Source organism: Cydia fagiglandana, chromosome 6, assembly GCF_963556715.1.
Source record: "Cydia fagiglandana chromosome 6, ilCydFagi1.1, whole genome shotgun sequence".
NCBI classification, from domain to species: Eukaryota; Metazoa; Arthropoda; class Insecta; order Lepidoptera; family Tortricidae; genus Cydia; species Cydia fagiglandana.
Window position 1 is genome coordinate 1,554,756 of NC_085937.1, and position 18,258 is coordinate 1,573,013.

Genomic DNA, 18,258 nt, shown 5'->3' on the forward strand with positions numbered 1-18,258 from the left:
AGATGTAGACTTATTTTTCATAAAGCCGTGCTGTTGTGGTATTATATTATTTCTGACAAGCGGATATATAATATCGTGAATGAGAGACTCAAGCAATTTCGATATACAGCATTGAATTGATATCGGTCGATAATTATTGACCTGGGCTTTGGACCCAGATTTATGTATGGGAGTGACGAGAGATAATTTCCAATATTCGGGGTAAGTTCCCTCTCGGAGACATTTATTAAATAGTATTTTAAGTGGGGTTACTATTGCTGGTGAACTATGTTTCAAGAATTGAGGGCTGATTCTATCCGGGCCAGGCCCTTTATTAGTATCCAGATGGCGGATCTTGTGTTTGATATCTGAGTCGCTTATAAATATGTCAGGAATAATATTAGCCGACTCTGAGCATGGTAAGTTGTCCAAGTCGCGTACATTGCAACTGCTTTTGGGCTCAAATACGGAACTAAAGAATTTTGAAAAGAGCTCGCTTACGTCCTTAGGGGTATTCGCCGAACTGTTTTCAAGGAACATAGTTTGGGGGTAGTTCGATTTTGTCTTTTTTAACGAAGATATAGAAGCCCAAAATGATTTTATATTTGTCCTCATTGCATTTTCAGTGTTTTCTGTGTACTTGCGAAAACAGTTTGTTATAAGCGATTTACATCGTGAACGTAGCAGCGAAAATTCACTATAATCCCTAAGGGACTTATATGTTTTCCATTTTAGCCATACCTCATACATCTATAACAATGTAAACAAGTTAATTGATATCCATCCACTACTGTTGTACAAGTGTAAGATAGAACTCACAAAATGGCTGAAACAAGTAAGTTACGATGAAACAGAGTCATTACTGTACCGCGTTAATTATTAACTAAAAATAACATATTGGCAGAACTCATACGCTAATCCACAGACGCACGCACTTGCATACACACACATACACACACACACACACACACACACACACACACACGCACACACACACACACACGCACGCGCACGCGCACGCGCACGCGCACGCGCACGCACACGCACACGCACACGCACACGCACACGCACACGCACACGCACACGCACACGCACACGCACACGCACACGCACACGCACACGCACACGCACACGCACACGCACACGCACACGCACACGCACACGCACACGCACACGCACACGCACACGCACACGCACACGCACACGCACACGCACACGCACACGCACACGCACACGCACACGCACACGCACACGCACACGCACACGCACACGCACACACACACGCACACACACACACACACACACACACACGCACACACACACACTCATTCATTCATTCATTGTTATATCCTCATCATAAACTTAGTAGTTAATTTAGAATACTAAATAATAGCATAAAATCCTAAAACAATCTTTAAAAATAAAAAAAAATAGAATATATTACTTATAAGTAGTTTATAAATAAAATAAGTTACTTGCTTATGTATAAGATTTCCTGTAAGTAATAACAAGACTGTTTAGTTATGGAGGAGCGGGGCACCCTGATACAGGTTCACTCACCTAAAAGGAAGTCCCAACTACTGATGGCAATTTGTAAAAGTTTAATAAGGAAATAAATAATTTTTCATTTTCATTTTCATTTCATTTTTCAATAGTTATTTGTTTTACAAGGGGGCAAAGTTGTTGTTTAGTTATTAAATATTTATCATCCAAAATCATCATTTAAAAGTCAATTCTAGCAGCTAGCAAACATGAGAAAACAACTCAAAATTTGCATTTGATTACTTTGCCTCACATGTGAATAAAATGCAACTTTGCTATCGGTTTTTGAAGTGCAAAGTAAGCCTTTCCGAGCTGGTGTGGTGAAAATAATTTTATTTGTGTAGGTATTTAATTATTATCATCTGAAAAAATATGCTATATTATTTTGCCGCTACTGTACATTATCAAATTGCTACAAAATGGCGAATCAAAATCGATTTTATATTGTTTATCATTGTCATGCATTCGACAAAGCCCATTTCCCGTCAAATAACTACAAAATAACGAGGGAAATTGTTTCCAACAGCAAAATTGTTTTTTGAAATTCATTAAAGTGTATTTATCCAGTGCTTTGGAGTGGCCGCGGCCGCAATTTAATGAGCGTTAATTTTAAATTCATTAACCATCCCGCGCGGCGGTTAGGGGGGAATTAACAGGATATTGGTGTCATGTGTGTTTCACATAGTCTATTCTAGCTCATGTATTAGAGGCTTGTGTGTAACTTATCACCAGATATAGTAAAATATAACAGTGAGACTAGGAAAATGTGCATACGTTACTAAAACAGCTAGAACTATTGTAATTATAGACTTAAGTTTTTGGTTGGTAAGAGAGCTTAGAGTACCTATCCAAGTATTTTTGGTTCTCATTAGGTATATTTAACCCATATATTAAATGTGTCCAATTCAATATGATTTTCAAGCCTTTTGTTCAAAGTTCTTTGGTATTTATACGCCGTCACGGTCACGCTCCGCGATTATTGAGCCATTTAGGGTCCTAGCTAAATTGGTTATTCAATACTTATGCCATGAATGTCCAATTTAGCTAGAACGCTAAATGGCGCGACAATCACGGAGCGTCTGTATGTCGTGCGCTGCTTACAGCGTCAGGTTGGGCTTCCCCAAGTATAAATACAAAATATTAATTTTCCTTTCTCTATTTTCTAAATCCAATGCACTTTACAGTCATTTAAGAGAGACATTGTCATCAATTGTTATTTATGAGTTCTTTCGCTTTCAATAAAACAAAAATATTCGCAAACCACAATTTTTCAAACAAGTTTAAAAACATGTCAATAAACAAATAATAAATCACTATTTAGGACACTATTAAAGGACGCAACCACCGCCGTCGCCGCTAATGCAAACTAGTCTCTATCTTAAATTTATTGGGATTGAATTTGGCTTGACTTGCAGTTAAGGGTGAGTCCGATAGTTGGACCGAGCTGTCAGCGTGATTTAGCGATGGCAGGGCGGGTGAAAAATGAGCCGTGTAGCGCACAAATCATCGACGCGCCTGCTACGGTGTCATTCCGATTGCTTTGTGTTCACGACCGAATTGTCTGCCTAGGCGAACTATAGTAATCTCCATTTTGAATGCCAAAAACCTTATAATAGGTTGTAGGCTAAATTGTAGGAGGGTATCCCAATATAGGACCGGCAAGAAACTCGGGGACACAACATGACAAAACAACACTTAAAAAATACAATTTACGTAATTAACCTGAACATAGTCTCCTGGACAATAGTTTCTGGTTTGGACCATGCTTGTTTGTCTGTCAGGTAGTCCTATGTAATATAATAACACAAGTAAAGTATGCACTTCCTTAAATGATTTTTACGCCTAAGACCCTAAGCTTTTGTTGTTTATTTTATGCGAGCGGTTTAGCTCCCGTATTATCCACGTGCCAAAGCAACAATGCCCCTTAAAAAGCAACTGTATCGTGATAGTATTAAGGTTCTAATCTATGTTATGAGGGCTCGCCTACATTGAGGTGGTCGATCGTCCTTTATTTACCAAAACATGTTAACTCGTATTTAAAATATTAGGGTCTTAGGCGTAAAAATCTTTTGAGAAAATTCATACTATAGTTTGGTCATAGGTCAGATTTTGGCTGTTAGTTGGTTCTGGACGTCCTGGTTCCCGATTCGCATATCCAATAGGAACACAGAGGCTGTACAGTGACAAACGGAAGGTTATTTAGTGCTAACCGATACAGTTGTACGTTGTCAGCGGCCATAATTGGTTGCCTTTGGTACCAGTCCAGTGCAGTGAAGTGCATTTTTGCAGTTTCAAATGGAACCGTGTTTCATATCACAATTAGTGTGACTGCAAAGTGTTTATATTATTCATACAGTGAACGATCGACTCTACGATTAATCAGAATCAGAATCAGAATGCTTTATTTGTAAAACATGTCTTAGGTACCTACATTTGAGCGCTAGGTTTTGCCGGTTGGCATACAAATGTCAAAGAGAGCGAAAATCTAATTAAAAATATAGCAAATACCTATCATAACTTAAATAAGAATATATTTACCTAGATTGACTTGGACATATCAAAAAAACAAGGCGAAAAATCTCAAAAATCGAGGTTTCGTACTCGACTGTTTCCTCCTCCAAAACTTAACCAATCGTAACCAAATTTGGAAATCTACATGATTATGAAATTATCTGTGTCGGACCGTTTTGCTTTTTTGGCTAATTGATATCAGTTTTGAATACTACGCCTCTCATTGCGGCATAGTCAATGAGGCCATTTTGGCCATTTTCGAAGGGCTCTAGCGCCTTAAAAAACAAAGATATCAAAAAAAGTAATAAAACGGTCCAACACAGATGTTGACAATATTAATCTGTCTTGAAAAAATCATTGCTAGCATCAAAATCTAGTAGATTTAATTAAAGAGGAAATTGAGTTTTGGAATCGAGGTTTTTGCATTAAATACGACCTACGACTTCCGCCCACGGAAGAGTAAATGCCACGAAGATATTTAAGAAATGTTACTCAGTAAATGAGTTATTCAATCCTTTTTCATTACTTTGTCTTACTTTACATTCCCACGAAATTGCTAAACATCTTTATTATTTACAGACGCATTCTGAATTTAATATCAGGTTTAGGATTAGATCAGATCCATAACGAGTCTAGTGGCTTAATTCGGCAAATGAATTATAACTAGATACGATATAGTAAATACATGTGACGTTCCACGGAAAAGGGCTGGCGCCGCAATTCGCTATATCGTATCTAGTTAATCTCTAATTCATTTCCCGTATCGAGCCGTAGATCTATTCCTGAACCTGATATTAGTTAAGATCAGAATACACCTGTTAGTCTTATATGTGTAGTAGCTTCTAAAAAAAATGCAAAATTTCTTCTACGTTTATTACGTTATGTATAATCCTGAAGAGTAGAGATAATATTATGATATAATTTGATTAACTTTGTAAGTAATAATACTATAACTATAATACTAACGGGTGCTGCCTCTGCGTGCGTCCCATGACACGGGTAAGGGCAGCATCCGCTCGGTGTACCCCTTACATTTCATTAAAGTGTCAAAAGGGCCTCTACGTGTTGGCTTCGGCTCCGCGCACGCCTCCCAAAGGTCCGGAACACCATTGTTCCGTGATGGGAAAGACATACTAATAATAATACGTATGTAAGTTATATTCACCAAATAACTAGTCTTAAATGCGCGATTAATTAAAAGCTATATTTTCATAATAGCTCCTGTGAGTATTCAACTTTGAATATTAAAGATGTTTACATAATGGTTGTGATGTCAAGACTCATAAAATAAATTAATGAATGTTCTCAAGTGTAATCAAGGTCTCCATGTAACCCATTTACTAAATAAAATACTTTAAATTGTTATTAACTTTTTACTTATTTTGATATTTGGAGGGCCTTTTGTGTAAATATCCCTTATTTGTACCTACTCATAAGCTTCTTAGATAAAACCTTCTACCTTCGTAAATACCTGGGTATAAAGTGCATGGTTGCATTATGAATTTATAAAACACATTAATAATGTTACCATGCAATTTTGCAGCTCGGTGTATAAACATCTTATTTAAATCACGTCTGAAAAAAAACTATACTATAGTACATATTATATTGCTTTAAGTCTTAAATACACTAAAATTGCTAACCCTACTCAAGTCAGACATGACAAACAGTAATACACTTACCAGAACGCGAATAATCTCAATTGTGATTATGAAGCATCAATAAATGTCGTCGTCCCCCTCTAACGGCCGTCGGCTGCCATTAGGCTGACAGAGATGTATGCCGAGCGACATTTGCTTAGAATAGCATTACAGCGTTTAGGTTAACTAACGTGGCTTTTTGGGTAGGGTTGTCAAAAAAATTGCTGTCATTTTTTTATCGAAAATATTTTTACACAAGTTGTTGTATTGAATATTAGCTATGATCCTTTGTTTGACAAAACTCTTGCACCCAAATTTTAAAAAGCTCCTAACTCTTATAATAATTTTCTATAATGTTAAGTAATATCCAGAGAGGGAAATGGGGACTACGTTTGTAACTATTGAGGAAAGCAATTTCACTAAAACGGGGTTTTATGGTAACATGTATTAAATTAACAACAATGGATGGTTTAAAGTAACGGCTCTGGAACTTTTCTGCGTCAAGTTTTACATATAAAATAATAAAACAATCCTTGTAATGTTTGCTATTTTAAACACCTAAGAAAATGTACAAATTTTCTGTAGGTATTGATAAGGCATTCTGCATTGCTTCAGCAATGATCTCCCGCTATCTTACTCTAGGGTGAATGCCCGCTAGTTTAGAATTCCTGATTTAGAGGTTCACTGTAATGAAAAAAAATATTCCTACTTGTTATTATCACAGAAAAACATATTTACTTATTATTTAACAAAATATACAACTAAACCTACTAGTTACTATAGTTGTTTTCCTGATTTAGAGGTTCACTGTAATGAAATGAAGTAAGTACTTACCGGTGAATTAGAGAAAAATGATTAGTTGCTATTTATTAGTAATACGAGGATTGTTTTAAATACAAATCTCCCTTATAATTCAGACATGCCCAAATTTACAATAAAAGAAAACAACATAATTAAGCCATGTTAAAAAATTAAAAATTATGAAATCCATTTAATGTTTTGCAATATAATGTTTTAATGTAATAAATTATTAACTTTGTAGGAGACACTGACATAATAATAAATACAGATCTTTTTGCCAACATAATACAAACAGCAACACTCCTAACTGTACATCAATGGACCTTATTACAAAAGACATAATGTATGCCGATGTACAGTTAACAGTGTGGGAGATAGTACAGTAGGCGGGCTAGGCGAAATACCCGAAATATATGACGAGATTATATTATTTATTTGCTGTCTGTACGCAATTCATCACGAGGGTCAATCGAGGACATCTTTATTTCCAGAAAAATAATATTATCTTACCGTAATGTCGTCATTTGGTATACCTACTTCAGTTTTATTTGTATGTGATTATGTACTATGTTAGGATATAAATATAACATATGTTCCAAATTATATTTTTTCTTAAATATATTTTTTAAATGACAACATTGCTGTATTATTATAATTGTGTACACTTGAGCGATCTTTTTGAGATTCCATGTTTTTTGTGACATTTGTAAAAAATAAATTTTCATTAAGAAATAAAATGATCTAATCTACGCTTGACTCTGAAAATGTTTACGCAAACTGCTGATAGTTTATTTTAAATTCAGTTTGTTTGTGGTTATAAGTACTGTTTCGAAGTCCAGTATCTAACATAAATATTTTCTTTTGAGACTACTCGCCTGCGGCTCGGCAAGCGATGAAATAACACCTTCATCCACGAACCGCGCTAATTAGAAGACGTCTTTGAGCTCCGATATTGAAGGGTTTTGAGTGACATTCAATCTATTTTAGGGACAAAAATGTAACCTTCATTAAGGCGTTGTGTCGATAACATGAAACTGGGGATCTGTAAAATTGCAATTCTAAGCTCTTTCGTTCGTTGTAATTATGTGTCAAAATAATTCTGCTGCGGGGCAGTAACCAATAAAATTTAACAATATTGTCGACTTTACACTTGTAAAGTTTCGTGGGATAGGGCCTTGCCCCAATTTCCTCAACAACCAGACAGATTCTGATGCCCACAACCAACGATTCTTTGTGATCTTGTCCAAGTAGCCTTTTCTGATATGTGCGAGGACGTCAGAAGTCCTTAAGAAGCCCTACCCGCCTTAAAACGTTAATAAATGGCCACATCTTCACAGGTTCACGTAAGACCAGCGTCAGGTACTACTCCAGTTGGACCCGGCATTATGCTGAGTGTTCACCTTTTTCAGTACCTCTATAGTTACAGGTTAAACGTTAGTTATAAGTGTTTTTTTTCCTTTATTTCTGTGTGTGTATTGTATAACTGTGTACTTATAATTAATTAAATGGTATTTTATTATATTCTATTAGATAAGATAAGATAAGATAATGATTTATTTGCTTAAACATGGAACATAAGTTGACATAATTGGTATAAGTAGGCAGTATCACATGTTTAGCCAAGGGCAGCATGCAAATATTGATCTTAAAATTAAACTATTTACATTATGTACATTAACAATCAATTATTTACATTCAGTACATCCATTTTCTATTATAAATTAAATTGAATATACATTTTATTACCATTTTACATAATTACACATTAAGTATAAATATTTAATGTCCAAATTCATTAATCAAATTATAATACCTACTTACATCATTCGTCCAAAAATTCATTTATTGTATAAAAACATTTATTTATCAGCCATTTCTTTAATTTTGTCATAAATAATGTGTCTTGCAGTTTACGCAATTCTTCTGGTAACTTATTATATACAGTGATGCTCATGCCGTAACAGTTATTTTTAAATAAAGCAGTTGAGCATGATGGCATTACCAATTTACTCTCGTCTTTTTGTCTAAGTCGCTGATTGCGATTTACTATTGTATATGATGAGAGCTCCTTCCGTACGTAACATGCTAATTCAAAAATGTATAGGCAGGTAATATATTCTATTCTAACATCTCCATATAAACTTATAATTCATAATTCGCTTATTGTCTGTTACTTACTGCTCATTTTCCTCCCTGGGTATTGACATTATAGAAATTATTATTATACAATTTAATTTAATGTATTGAAAAGTTATTAACTCTTCTAATAAATAAACAAAAACCAAACTAAGTGGCATAGCTGTTCAAGTTGCGTAAAAATATCTTCTGTTATATCCAGAGAGGAAAAAGGCACCTACGTTTGTATAGAGAACTAGACACGTGACTTCGTTCGCCCCCTTAATGACAACGTCTAAAAATATTTTCTGGAAACGAGGATTCCTACCCACATCAACCTCGTTATTTTCCACCGTTTTCCCACCAACGCACGGTACTCCAATTTGGCACTGTACAAACACAGTCCAAACAGGAAACGCAATTTTATCTTCCATTACAATCAATTATGGCGGGCTTTGGGGCCTCGCCTTAAAAAACCGGCGCAACGGGGGCCCAACGCAATTTGGTCGCCTAATTGCTGGGGCTTGCAATGTGGGCATTCGGCAATTATAAACGGGATTGCCAATCGGCACATGAAGGGTTGCGGGATACTCCAAACCTCCTAAGTCTCAGAGTCATTTCTGCAATTTTGAATTTGGAACTTTCTTTTATTCGATTAGAGTTAAAATTCGATTTGATTTCGTCCTTTTAAAAGGACATTGGGCTTTAGATATACAAGTAAATGGAATAGATAGGAAATCTGTTTCCTAACACGACAATTAGTTTAGCAGCGATACTACGCGTAACAAGTGCCCAGAGAGAAATATTAGTTAAATTATTTAAAAAAAAGTGAACTTCTTTTGAATAGAATAGGTTAGAAATGTATCTACAATACAAATGCATCTGGGTTTAAGAACAGGCAGAACGTTAGTTACGCCATGAAAATAGTAATCCTATATATAATATTCTGGGCGGCAGTTTTTGTAGGTTGGGAGTCTCAGTGTTTGAATAAAAAACCCTAAGTCCTCAAGTGCCTCTACCATCAGTTGGCAGAGTATTTTTCACTTACTTTCAGTGAATAAACGTGCCGTGAGACACGTTTTACGTTTCTTTACGGTCTTATGTACCTATCTTCACTCCACTCCAAACGATGCTGTCCCTTTCTAAGTATACTAAAAAACAGAGCAAGAGTTATATCGGAGTTTTATACAGCGCCTCTAGGATTCACCTAAAGAACTAAATAACAAAATTGACACATTTTCTCACGTCGACGTAATTTACTATCTACGCATCTCGCTCTCGCATATAAGTGCAAGTGAGATGCACAGAAAGTAATGTTACATATACTGATGGTAGCGTGAAAATGGAGGGTAGAGGTAAGGAGAATCCTTTATGACTTTATGAGAAAACTCCTTTATGGGAGAATATTTGCAAAAACTGGGCACGCTGTCAGCTATTATAATTTTTCTAAATCTCTCCAGAGTAGCGAAAAAAAGAAAACCCATAAACCTAGTTTTTCATTCATTGTGCCAATTCCGTACTAAAAATCATGGAGAATGGAAGATACTCGTATTTACAAGTGGAAAAACGTTTTCTCTTTTTGTATGGACGATTAGTCGATTACGTAGTATACTTCCCTCTTAAGGTTTTTGACGAACACTTTTTCATTAATTAATTACATGGAGATTATATTCCTTACCTCTAAGTACCCTCCACTTAGAGCATTTAGAAAGGAGATGTCATCGCTGTTATTTTCTTTACAAAACAGTCTGCCGATTTTTGCGGGGGCCCTCCCCGTATTGCTATTTCTACAAGATTTGTACGTAACGTACAAATTGCCATGTCAGTCCATACAAAAGTTTGCACAATGGTGCAAGTTTTTCGGCAGAGGGGTAAGCTCTCAATGGCCACTCCAGTTATTAAATGCTCTAAGTCCTTCAATAATTTGTGCGAGGTATTTTGTCACTTTGTGTTATGGACTCAACCTTCATTCTACAGTTTTGAAAGATTTGACGTTGCCATAGTTACAAAAATAATAAACACATCAATGTTAGTAAACAATGTATTTATAAAATGAATAAAATATAAAAATTGTATTCAAGAAAAAAATTGCAAAATATGATAATTAATTACCTGAACACCATCGTCACCGTCAAGTGTCAACGTGCCAGCGATAGGTACTCGAGCCGGCCGGTATAGCCTGGGACGATGGCAAGAGACCGGATGGTATGTCACTGATTCCGTGGAGGATGGCAGACAGACAGACCCTAAGTACCACGGAAGAAAGAATGAGCGCGCCGCGTACCCTACGTATGATCAATAGCGATATTAATTTTTATAGTAAATGATCTCAAGTACACTTTTAGTGCCAATCGCCCCATTTCACATACAAAATGAACCCACGCAGCGGGTTTTTAGCCGTGAATGCGTTTAAAGCTTATTTAGATTTTCAGATTCTGAACCACCAGCAAAAGTTTTTGAAGAAAGTTTATAATATTTCCTGTTGCCAAACTGAGACATGAAAAATGATTGATTACTAACCACCATAACTAGAACATCGGAAAATAATCTATACTTAGGAAAGAAAAATAAATAAACTCACAGAACATTTGTATGTTTTATTTTATTCAAGATAATAAAACTTAATAAAAATACGTAGGAATTCTCGTGTACATAGGGCGGTATGTTGTTGCTATGTGTTATGTGCACCCAGCAACAAGAACAGCAATATGTCTATATGCCGCTCCTTGTATTGAACCTTAATTCTTATTATGTAACTTCTACATGCATACGAACGATGAATAATCTTCTTGCATACATGTAGCGCTGGATGCCAATGGGTTTCCAATCGTAGGTTCTTGCCTAAAAGCAAAAACTATTCGTAAACAAAATGATCTTCGCAAATGTACATAACTAAACAGTAGAAATTGTAAAACATGATGTCAAATATAAACTCATTACCTTTGTACTAAATCAGTCTTTTTTTCGAGTTATTATTGTTTTATGCTTGAAGTTCACATACTGTTATAAATTAATACAGATTACGTTGAAAACTGAATGGATAGTTTTGTGTATTTCTTGTGTTTGCAAGTTGACAGAAATGTCAAGTCGAAAACGCACGTATTTTTCGATGACAACTGTCACGTTTATTCGCGTAAAGTATTTACGTGGAATAATTCTGGCTCAGTTTTCATGATATAATTAGAAAGAGAGCGTTTTAGGTGTGAAGTTAGGCACGTATGGAAAACTCGCGTAAAAACGTTTGTAACTCATGGTACGAATTGAAATTTTTAGTTCTTTGCGTGACCGGTAGAGGCACTGTACAATTACTCCATACATTTTCCTTAACTTTCTCACTATCGACTGTCATTCACGGAACTCATAGTAGAGCTAAAGCTGTTCGTAGTCACTTTAATAACATATCGCAATGCCTAGTATAACCTCCACCCTTGACTATGTCACACAAAAAAAAAACAATATCATCTTGCAAATGTCAAAGAAGCTAAATCAAATACATCTGTTTACTGAACTTCGACTGGAAGTAGCTAGGTAGCACTGGTATCTGGCGCCTGATTTCCATCTGGATTGGGCATAGAGTACTTCCAAAAGACTCCGCATTTTAAAGCATTCCCCAAGATTGTAATCGTATGGGATTGGATGGGGTATTGTTTATTGTAAGGGAAGTTTCATAGTTCATCGCTGAATGACGTTCATGAGTCCGTCCAAATTAAGTTTGGTGCAACTTATATTGATACGTATCGCGTGACGTCAAGCGTGATATGACAAATGGGGTTGCGGCAGCTTTGGCAAAACTAAACTGTTGGATAGACTGTCGCCTGCGGTATTTTCGGACCGATATGTCCTTTAAACTTTCAAGAAAAAAGCAAGTAAGTACGCCAACTTAGAGGTTTGCATGGTTGGCAGGCTTTATGGAATTGTATTTTATGACATTAGTATGTAAGTTTTGTTACTAACACTTATATGAGTTATATCTGAATTGAATGATTATTTAACTTAATTGAAAGGTCGGCAGCGCACTTGTGTTGCAGATGTCCATGGACGCCGGTAATTGCTTAATGGTTCTGCTCCTATATCATACAAAGTATTCTAATGCTCCATTTAGTGTAAGTGATCTGTGCTAGCGTCTGATTTCCATCGGTACCATGCCCTCGTTGAACCTACGACCTTGTCTACCAAGATTGAATCCTTCTAGTGAAGCAGACTGAGAGATTGTTTATTTGGATGAACCATAATTGAAGCTTTTTCCAATAATTCAGGGTAAAAGAAGCTTTATTCGTTTTATTTGTGAAGATAGAAAGATAAGTACTCGTATCTATTTTTTTAGTCCACATATAAAGAGCGAAACTCTTATTTTATTAGGTATTGTTCAGGGAGGTTTTATTATATCTGACCATACGTTGAGAGAAGAATATGTATGTTATGTTTTTTTAAAGATATATGAGGCAAACACGCAGATGAATCATTAACCCGCTAAGCAATCATCTTCGCCCATGGACATGGTAACACAGGGGGGTTGCCGGCCTTTAAGATGGGAGTAAGCCCTTTTCTTGAAGGTTTGAAGATTGTAACAGTCCAGAAATACCGAGGGCGACAGTTCATTCCACAGTTAAGTTCTGATCGTAAAGTTCCCGAGTTCTTAATGTTTTGAGGATAGTCACATTTAATCAATAGATATGTAGGCAAACTGCTTAGAAACAGAGGGGGGCTCCGTCGACTCAACGAACGAGACGATGATATTCACGTTTTAACGAAAGGAAATTCATTATCTGCCTGATGTTACGATTGGCCAGTTCCTGAGTAATGTTTTGACGAGTCACATTAAATCAATATATTGGTAGAATTGGATCGTTAGGCTAATTCAGTTGCCCCAGGGGCAAACTGTTCAGAAACAGGAGACCGCGTAGCGGGGCTCCGTCGACTCAAGGAACGAGACAATGATTTTCACGTTTCAACGAAAGGAATTTCATTATCTGCCTGATTTTACAAGTCAGTGCATCTAGCGATCTGTCAAAGGTTTCTAGGGCATTACACTCGGGGACAGTAAAGAGGTCCGCGTAACGGTCGCCTCGCGCTCGGTTACACGATGTAATCGACGTATTAGCACGGGTTCCTGTCCCGGCTGTTTGCCGCAGGCTTTGAGGTTTTTTAAGCGTATTTGGGTTTTGTTAACCTTTTACATACCAAAATTTGGTGAGATATAGATATATTGAATGTGTTTAAAAGGGTCAGTCATGTTTTTAAATTGGCATATACGAGCAACAATTGATAAAACATATCGAGCACTTTTTAAAGAGGAAAGAAAACAATAATTTTTGACTTACACTACACTACACAACCAATTGAGTAAAAAAATTGACTGCTTAAATTTCTAACAGGCTCAGCTTTGTTGATTTCAACAAAAACTCGAGTGACCCGTTTGAATCATAAATATTTGTTTGAAAAAATTAAATGTCAGTTGCAAGTATTTGTTGGTAAATATTTTAAATATAATTATTTTAAGTTTATTTTTAGTTCGTCCACTGTTCATTATAATATTATTTCCGCATTAGTTAGTGGAATAATAGTCCCTATAATAGTTCGTACAAGTCCCATTCCGTTTGGGCTTACTGTATTTTTATCAGGTACTTAAAATTACATTAGTAAATAAATTACTTTAGCAAACTTCCAAAAACTGTCTGCAAACATTTTACGTGACAGTTATAAAAATATGAACTCTCATATTAACCATCATTCGACGCACGAGGTATGACACACTCTGCAAACTGCAACAATACAAACATCCCAAACGGATCCACATAACGTTTCCATTTAAACGTTCCTTTAGCGTTCTAACCTCTCGGTTCTCTCCCGTTCCCAGTACGTTAATACTCCGTTAAAATACTTTCTCTAAACAAACTTTAGAAATACGAAATGGAAGCGGAATACCTGGAAACCGGAATAAAACCTCGACCTATAGTCCGCCACAGCGTAGAAGATTTAGAAAATCAGTCTGTATTAGCATTTTCAATAGAACCGCTATTAGATGAAAAATAGATCATGCTATATGATGTCACAAATTGTCAAAGGCACAATTACCATCGTAATTTTATAAATAAACGATTCATCCAGCACATCAGGGGTCCCACAAATCAACAACATTACCCGCCCAACGCAGGAACGACAGATAATTTCGTACCATTCATATCACGATATCGAATTGTCGATCCTTATTATTGTATTAGTTATTCAATTATATACAAATCGAATGAATGGCTTATGTTAGAGCCCTCGAAGCCTGATCGTGATACACGTCATACGGGCCCTATGATTGAATTCCCCCTTTTTAGGGGTCCATCGGTAACTGTTATAATCTCTATTTTATCTTGAGGATTGAAAAATATGATCTAGGAGTCCGTTGTGCATAACTGCTAGAGGTGGTTTTTTAAAGTTTTTTATAGCTTATTTAGCTCGCCGAGAACACAGGAAAATAAGTACCTATTAACCAGTAAAATAAATTAAATTGCCATCGACTATATAATTTTATCAGTCTATGTTTGTATGTATATATACGTACGAGTACTTACTGAACGTACGAACGAGGAACGTGCATCTTGCTATTTCAGTCAGTCCCGGTACAAATAGTACTGGCTGACTGAAATAGCATGACAAATACGAACGTTTCCGAGAAATAAATTGGAAAATAATGAGGTATGCACTACATCTGTACCTCATTTCGGTAAATGAGGTGACAATATCTAACGGAAATCATCAAATCAGACATTGATTTCATGTCAGGTGCACGACTGAATTGACCTGTTACTAAACATTATAAAACAAAACCCTTCAAAAACTCCAAAGTACGGCAAACTTACAGATCTTCAAAACATCAAGTGTCAAAACTTCCCAACTCTATGTCATCACTACGGAATCCTCCGTTTTTTCAGAAGAGGAAAACGCAGAGGCTGAAATTATTACGGTAAGGTTCGACCTCGATCACGTAGGCTGTAATTAAGCGGGGGCCACGCGGAGGGCCCCGGGGCCTTCCAGCGTGTGTGATGACTTAGTAGTGTTGGATGAATCTGTGATAATAATCATTTTTAACCCTTAAATGCATGATTTTTTCTTTTTGCCCGAAATTTATACATGTATCACATAATTGTTTGCCGATTCTAGGAAAAATAGTAAAAAAAAATATAAATTCGATTTTCACTGCGAAATCAGTGTTAGAAGTTGAATTGGCTAAATCATATTTATGTAAATATGTAATTTTCAGTAATATATAAATGATATTTTTACTACCATTAGAAAGGTACACTATTTGTGATATACCTGTAATAAAGTTTTTAAATATAAAATTATTACATATCCCGAAAAAACCGTTAAAAATCACATATTAAAAATTATCAACTTGTGGAGTTTTCCAAGTTTGCCGACTTTTCTTTGCGAGTAGTATCTCCCACCTTCTCCTTGCGTCGTATTCCTCAATATTGAGGGTCGTGACCTCTCATTTGTAACACTTTCTCTCTTACGATCTTTCTCCAACTATTTCTGTCTTTGGCGGTGTGGAGAGCCATGTGAACTGTGGAGTCAAGAGCGGTGCGGATCTGGTCCTGCCATCGTATTAGACTGCGTCCACGTCCACGTCCACGTCCAGGCCTTTTTCCATCCACTTTGCCGGTGACAAGGAGCTTTTCGAGGCTGCCACCATCTTTCCTTGCTAGATGACCAATCTGAGTAGTATATGTATGTAAATAGTTCATGATGGAAGAAAAGTGTTTAGTAAAAATGCTCTCCAATTTCCAAGTGAGAAAACTTTGCATTTTTTCTCCCGTTAATGAACTCGCGTAAAACACGATGAGCGGTTTGTTTATTAAACCTCTGCAACGAGTTGTGTTGCTCTATTTCTCTTTTAAAATATTCCACATCCCAAGTAACATCGTAAACGTTCGCTATTTAATAAAGTTGGATCACGTATCTTCGCCTTACATCGACTCTATATTGTCTAATCATGCCCTGTGTACACAGCACAAATTTGCATATAACTTTGGTCTATACAGTGTCCCAGAAATTGCTTGCTACGAGGCTTGAGGCGACAGCTTAAACAGCCAGTGTGCGTTCGAATACTAAGGGAATCCTGCCATATTGCTCCCTACAACCCGGCCAAATTCAATAACTGAGCCAGCATCCGCACCACCAACGTATTAGACGACATTGCAAAACGGTCGCGTTCTAACGAAATGTGTTTGCTTCTTTGGAGACACATTAATTCGAGCGTATAACTAGTCTCTCCTTATGCGAATATTAAACGGGTGGGCCCGCACGAACAATACTAAGTGTTATTCTCTGGGTGTTAAAGTGGAATTTGGTTTGTGATTAGTTGGGAGCAGCTGGGGAGTATGAGGCCAGATGAAGTATGTAGGGTGGCGTATACGTTTGGCCGTTGCCAGGTGGGATTTACAACTCGGACGGGTTTTGAATAAAATCTGCGTCATAATTTGATACGATGTCGTTAAAAGCTTTAAGACACTTGTGGTGTTTTGGCAAGGAGACGTTAATTACAATATTTACGGTAAGATTTGTACCTATTCATCATCATCATCATCTCAGCCTATATACGTCCCACTGCTGGGCACAGGCCTCCTCTCGAGCGCGAGAGGGCTTGGGCTATAGTCCCCACGCTAGCCCAATGCGGATTGGGGACTTCACATACACCTTTGAATTTCTTCGCAGATGTATGCAGGTTTCCTCACGATGTTTTCCTTCACCGAAAAGCGACTGGTAAATATCAAATGATATTTCGTACATAAGTTCCGAAAAACTCATTGGTACGAGCCGGGGTTTGAACCCGCGACCTCCGGATTGCAAGTCGCACGCTCTTACCGCTAGGCCACCAGCGCTCCACCTACCTATTACCGCGATGTTAACTAGGACATCAGTTAAAGATAACCGAGCATGTTTATATGTAGTGAGAATTAATGTACGTAAGAATACGCATTTGAGTTTTAAGTAGGTAAGTTAAATCGTCCGCATATTACCGTATTTTGTTTTGACATGAATGGATAAATTGTTGACATAAGATTAATTATTGCAAGACATTTTTTAATTTGTATGTATTAAATAATATTATGTAAATATGAATGACGATCATAATATAAATTCGTGTAGATTAGTCTAGCACAATTTATAATGTAATTTAATATTATGAGAATAAATATCTAAATCTAAATCTATTGTTAATTAAATGATGTGGATACTCTGCTTGATGGCTTTTGAAATCTTAGACACATCAGAGGTACCGAGGTTTTTTACAGTCGGCTTAAAATATGACATATTTCATTGTGTTTACATTTTTGGCCTTTTTATAAAGGCGCAAAAATTAAAAGGCATAAAAAATAAAGGTGCAAAAGTACAAAATATATTATAATTTTGTCAGGGACTCTTTCATCTCAAACATAGACAGAGAAAATCATACTGTGTTTGTTTTATCCTAGTACTAGCACCCACAAGATAAAGGGATGACTATAGTTTATTTTCTTCTTATTTAATGTCTGTGGTTTGCCAGACTATATTTCTGACGTCGACTGTACACGGACAAAAACAAAGAGCAATTTTCCCCGACACAGGGGCGCATGTAACCGTTTTACATAGCAAATTGAGATTGCTGGCAACATCGCCTTAATTAAGGGGGATG

At 36.6% G+C, this 18,258-nt stretch overlaps 1 protein-coding gene across 11 annotated transcripts in view; it reads right to left on the reverse strand.

Moving 5' to 3' along the window:
* Positions 1 to 18,258, reverse strand: part of LOC134664917 (disintegrin and metalloproteinase domain-containing protein 11) — a 733,539-nt gene that overhangs the window by 282,201 nt on the left and 433,080 nt on the right. The gene's annotated exons all lie outside the window — the stretch shown is intronic.